Source organism: Eptesicus fuscus, chromosome 10, assembly GCF_027574615.1.
Source record: "Eptesicus fuscus isolate TK198812 chromosome 10, DD_ASM_mEF_20220401, whole genome shotgun sequence".
NCBI classification, from domain to species: domain Eukaryota; kingdom Metazoa; phylum Chordata; class Mammalia; order Chiroptera; family Vespertilionidae; genus Eptesicus; species Eptesicus fuscus.
Window position 1 is genome coordinate 3,681,287 of NC_072482.1, and position 6,022 is coordinate 3,687,308.

The 6,022-nt window shown below is 43.5% G+C and overlaps 1 pseudogene; it reads left to right on the forward strand.

Annotated features, from left to right (window-relative positions):
- The first annotated feature begins 3,170 nt into the window (after positions 1 to 3,170).
- Positions 3,171 to 3,738, forward strand: LOC103304890 (rRNA-processing protein FCF1 homolog; annotated as a pseudogene).
- The last annotated feature ends 2,284 nt before the right edge of the window (positions 3,739 to 6,022 follow it).

The following is a 6,022-nucleotide window of genomic DNA, read 5'->3' on the forward strand; positions in this document are numbered from 1 at the left end:
CCCTGGTAATATTCCTTATTGTCAAGTCTAATTTGTCAGATATTAACATAGCTCCTCTGCTTTCTTTTCTTTTTTTTTTTTTAAATAAATCGTTATTGTTCAGCTTATTATAGTTGTTCCTCTTTCCCCCCCTCCCCATAGCTCCCCTCCACCCGGTTCCCACCACACTCCCTGCCCTTACCCGCTACCACTGTCCTCGTCCATAGGTGTACGATTTTTGTCCAGTCTCTTCCCGCACCCCCCACACCCCCTTCCCCTGGAGAATTGTCAGTCCACTCCCTTTCTATGTCCCTGATTCTATTATATTCACCAGTTTATTCTGTTCATCAGACTTTTTATTCACTTGATTTTTAGATTCACTTGTTGATAGATATGTATTTGTTGTCACTTTGTTGTTCATAATTTTTATCTTTACCTTTTTCTTCTTCTTCCTCTTCTTAAAGAATACCCTTCAGCATTTCATATAATACTGGTTTGGTGGTGATGAACTCCTTTTGCTTTTTCTTATCTGTGAAGCTCTTTATCTGCCCTTCAATTCTGAATGATAGCTTTGCTGGGTAGAGTAATCTTGGTTGTAGGTTCTTGCTATTTATCACTTTGAATATTTCTTGCCACTCCCGTCTGGCCTCCATAGTTTCTGTTGAGAAATCAGCTGACAGTCATATGGGTACTCCCTTGTAGGTAACTAACTGTTTTTCTCTTGCTGCTTTTAATATTCTCTCTTTGTCTTTTGTTCTTGGCATTTTAATTATGATGTTTTCTTGGTGTGGTCCTCTTTGGATTCCTTTTGTTTGGGATTCTCCTCGCTTCCTGGACTTGTAAGTCTATTTCCTTCACCAGGTGGGGGAAGTTTTCTGTCATTATTTCTTCAAATAGGTTTTCAATATCTTGCTCTCTCTCTTCTTCTGGCACCCCTATAATTCGGATGTTGGTATGCTTGAAGTTGTCCCAGAGGCTCCTTGAACTATCTTCATATTTTTGGGTTCTTTTTTCTTTTTCCTTTTCCAGTTGGGTGTTTTTTGCTTCTTTGTATTTCAAATCTTTGACTTGGTTCTTGGGATCCTCTAGTCTGCTGTTGGATCTCTGTATATTATTCTTTATTTCAGTCAGTGTATGCTTAATTTCTAATTGGTCCTTTTTCATATCCTTGAAGGTATCACTATATTTCTTGGAGGTTTCTAGAAGATTCTTGAGTAACCTTATAACCATGGTTTTGAACTCTATATCCAGTAGTTTGCTTTCCTCCATTTCTTTCATTTGTGACCTGTTTCTTTGTCTCCGCATTTTGGCTGATTCTCTGTGTTGACAGAGTCGCCCTGTGTGCTAGGTGTCCTATAGGGCCCAGTGGCTCAGCCTCCCCAGTTACCTGAGATGGACACTCTTGGTGCACCACTTTGTGGGCTGTGTGCCCAGTATTGTAGTTAAGCCTTGATTGCTGTTGGTGTCACTGGGAGGAATTGACCTCCAGTCCAATTGGCTGTGAGGATCAGCTGTGTCTGTGATGGGAGAACTTCTGTGCTGGAGAGACCCTTATGGGGCAGGACTTGCTTCAGTGGGGCTTTGGTGCTCACTGAGTCTGCCCCCTGAGTGTGTCTCTTATGGATGTGAAGAGTTGTAATCTGGATGGTCTCACTCTGACCATTGGGTACACTGGCTCTTGAATCTCCAAGGAGGTGCAAGGTCAGCCACTGCCTGAGGCCACCCAGCAGGAGCTACAGAAAGATCTGCAGATTCCTCCTATTTGTTTGGGGTTTGGAGGTGCCCAGATGAGGCCCAGCTGTGAAGCAATGCAAGCTGCTGTGGAGCCTTGGGTCTTCTTTTGGAACCTCTGGGGCTCTCTGACCCAGCTGCAGTTTGTGAGATTGCAAAAGGCCAGGCCATTCATATGCAAAAGCCTCTGCGCACAGCTTGGGTGGGGTTGTAAATTGGTGGGGCTGGGTCTCAGGGAATCACCAAGGTGGAGCAAACAGCAATGGCTGCTCGTCAGCTCCACCCCGAAGAGGCCCCTGGGTCTCTGTGTCCCAAGGCACCATGCAGGAACAATGATTGCTGCAAGCACCTCTGTGAGAAAGCTGCCATCATGTTCCGGCTCCATGCCAGACAGTCCAGTTTTTCTCCGTACGAGGTATATGTCTGGATCCCCAAAGTCTTGCCCGGAACTGGAGTTCAGAGCAGTTGGGAGCTTGTATCTCTCTCCAGATTGAAAAAGACAACAGCGTACCCAGTTGCCAGCCCCTTTCGTGCGCGCCTCCGTACCTCCACACTTCCACACCTCCGCACCTCCTACCGGACTCAATGCGCTTTTCTCTTTCCTTCTAGTTGTAGAATTTCCACTCAGCCAGCCTTCCCGTGGTTCTGGATGATATTCATTTTGTCTTATAGTTGTAGTTTTTATGTGGTTGTGCTCAGCAGCAAGTTCAGGTGTTTACCTATGCCGTTATCTTGGTTCTCTCCTCTGCTTTCTTTTTATTAGTGTTCACATAGTTTGTCTTCTTGCATCCTTTACTTTTAACTTAAACATGGCTTTTATATTTGATGTGTTTATTGTAGAGGGTGTATATTTTGATTCTTGCTTTTATCTGTGTAATATAGTTCAAAAGTAAAATAGGTAAACCATAGAGTGGGAAAAAATATTCACAAAATGTATAGACAACAAAAGCCCAATATGAAAATAGGTAAATAATTTCTACAAATCAATTAAAGAAAGAAAACATAATGGAAAAATGAGCAAATGATTCTGCGAGACAGTTCATGAAAGATGATATTCAAGTGGCCAATAAACCTCTGAAAAAGTACTCAACTTCATTAGTCATCAGAAAATTTTTAATTAAAACCACAATGCAGCCCTAGCCAGTTTGGCCCAGTGGATAGAGCGTTGGCCTGTGGAGTGAAGGGTCCTGAGTTTGATTCCAGTCAAGGGCACATGCCAGGGTTGTGGGCATAGTCTCCAGTAGGGGGTGTGCAGGAGGCAGCCAATCAACAATTCTCTCTCATCATTGATGTTTTTATCTCCTCTCCCTTCTTCTCTAAAATCAATAAAAATATATTAAAAAAAAAAAAACCCAACGCAATAACACTACATCTCTCCAAAATGACCGAAATGAAAAAGGTAACAAGAACAAAATTGCGGAAGAAACAGGAGTGCAGTGTGAACATGGGGAAGCAAAAGAAAAAAAAGGCAGTATGTCACCATGAAGTGAATGTTTAGTCTTAGAGATCAGAGGCTTAAAGAAAAGGATAGATTAAAACCTAAAGAGAAAGAAAAGAGAGATCCTAGTGCACTCAAAGAAAGAGAAGTCCCCCTCACCCCTCCTGCGTATTCTTCCAATATCACACAGCACCTTACCACATCCTGCTGGATACCAACTTTGTCAGCTTTTCCAATAAGGCCAAACTGGACTTAGTGCAAGCAATGATGGATGTCTCTATGCTAGATGTATCCCTTGTATAACTGACTGTGTAATGGCTGAAATTGAGAAATTGGGGCAGAAGTATCGAGTGGCTCTAAGGATCACCAAGGATCCAAGATTTGAATGATTACCATGCACACACAAAGGAACCTGTGCAGATGACTGCTTAGTACAGAGAGTACTCAGCACGAGTGTTCTATTGTGGCCACAGTTGACCGGGACCTTAAACGAAGAATCGGGAGGATCCCTGGAGTTCCCATCATGTCATGTCTAACCACAGGTGCAACACTGACTGGATGCAGATGCTTATGGAGCCCCTTGGTTCTAAAACTTAAAAGACAAAGTTTCTCTGCTTTTCTTCAACCAATTTTCTCTGTTGCAGGTTTATTAAACATGCTACAACATGTGTTACTGCTCCCTCACACACTTGCTGTTATTAGCTGAGAATGGTTAAATACACTCACTTATTGGTGTTTTGAAAATGATATTTTGTGTCATTTAAGATTTTGTTATATCTTTTTATAAATCAGATGATTTCTCACAAAAAAATAGCAAAAGTTGACAAGAATGTGGATAAACTGGAGCTGTCATACATGGATGATGGGAATGGAAATTGGTATAACCACTTTGGACAATTTTCCGGCAGTACATAATTTTAAAAAATATATATTTTATTGATTTTTCACAGAGAGGAAGGGAGAGGGATAGAGAGCTAGAAACATCAATGAGAGAGAAACATCGACCAGCTGCCTCTTGCACACCCCCCACTGGGGATGTGCCCACAACCAAGGTACATGCCCTTGACCGGAATCGAACCTGGGACTTTTCAGTCCGCAGGCCGACGCTCTATCCACTGAGCCAAACCGGTTTCGGCATAATTTTTTTAAATATATATTTTTATTGATTTCAGAGAGGAAGGGAGAGGGAGAGAAAGATAGAAACATCAATGATGAGAGAGAATCATCAATCGGCTGCCTCCTGCATGCCCCACACTGGGGATCGAGACTACAACCTGGGTATGTGCCCTTGACCAGGAATCAAACCATGACCTCCTAGTTCATAGGTCGACACTCAACCACTGAACCATGTCAGCTAGACTGACAATACATAAATTTGAGCCTACATTATCCTATGATCAAGCAATTCCAGTTTTAGGTATATATATCCAATAAAAATCCTATATAATAAAGGCTAATATGCAAATTGACCACCAGGGGGCAGACACTCAATGCAGGAGCTGCCCCCTGGGGGTCAGTGTGCTCCCACAGGGGGAGCGCTGCTCAGCCAGAAGCTGGGCTCACAGCTGGCAAGCACAGTGGAGGTGGTGGGAGCCTCTCCTGCCTCCATGGCAGTTGGACATCCCCCAAGGACTCCTGGACTGCAAGAAGGTGATCCTGGGCTGAGGGACACCCCCTCCCCCTGTGCACGAATTTCATGCACTGGGCCTCTAGTATGTATGTAATGTCTACCAAAAAATTTACTAAAGTGTTCTTAGTAGCACTATTCATAGTAGCTCCAGCCTGGAAACTACACAGATGCAATTAACAGTAGAATGGATAAATTGGGGTATATTTTCACAAAGAAATATTACAGAAATGAGAGTGGGTAAACTACAACAGCACACAACAACTGGATAATTCTTGACATGGAAAAGTCAGACACAAAAGATGACATACAGTGTGAATCCATTTATATTAAATGCAAAATAATTAACCCTAATCTCTAATGTTAGAATTGGGAGGGAATTACCCTTGTGGGTAGTGATTGGGAAGGAGTAATGGGGCTGGCCAATAAGGGCAATATTCCTTGATCTGGGTGGTAGTTCACTTTGTGAAAAAAATCAAGTTATGTGTTTATAATATGTACACTTTGGGAATACATGCTACCCATCAATAAAAGATTTCAATGAAGAAACTGAAAAGCAAAGAATCACAATTTTTTAAAAGTATTTTATTGATTTTTTGCAGAGAGAGAGGGAGAGAGACAGAGAGCTAGAAACATCGATGAGAGAGAAACACCGATTAGCTGCCTCCTGCACACCTCCCACTGGGAATGTGCCTGCAACCAAGGTACATGCCCTTGATCGGAATCGAACCTGGGACCCTTCAGTTCACAGGCTGACGCTCTATCCACTGAGCCAAACCGCTCAGGGCAGAATCATAATTTTTTGAGGCTTTTTTTACAAAAAACAATAGGCCCTTGATCCTGACTTCCACCTCCATTTGTGTTTAGAGTTCCTGTTTGCCACCAACTTCCCTCCTCTGCCAGCCTGGTCACCCCTAACTTCCCTCTCCTGCAGGGTTGATCACCTCCAACTGCCCTCCCTTGCAGGCCTGGTGCCTCTCAACTGCCCTCCCTTGCAGGCCTGGTCCTTCTCAATTGCCCTCCCTTGCAGGCCGGGTGCCTCCCAACTGCCCTCCCCTGCTGGCCATCTTGTGGTGGCCATCTTGTGTCCACATGGGGGCAGGATCTTTGACCACATGGGGGCAGCTATATTGTGTGTTGCAGTGATGATCAATCTGCATATTACTCTTTTATTAGATAGGATAGAGGCCTGGTACAGGGATGGGGACCAGCTGGATCCTGACTTCCACCTCCATTTTACTTAGCTG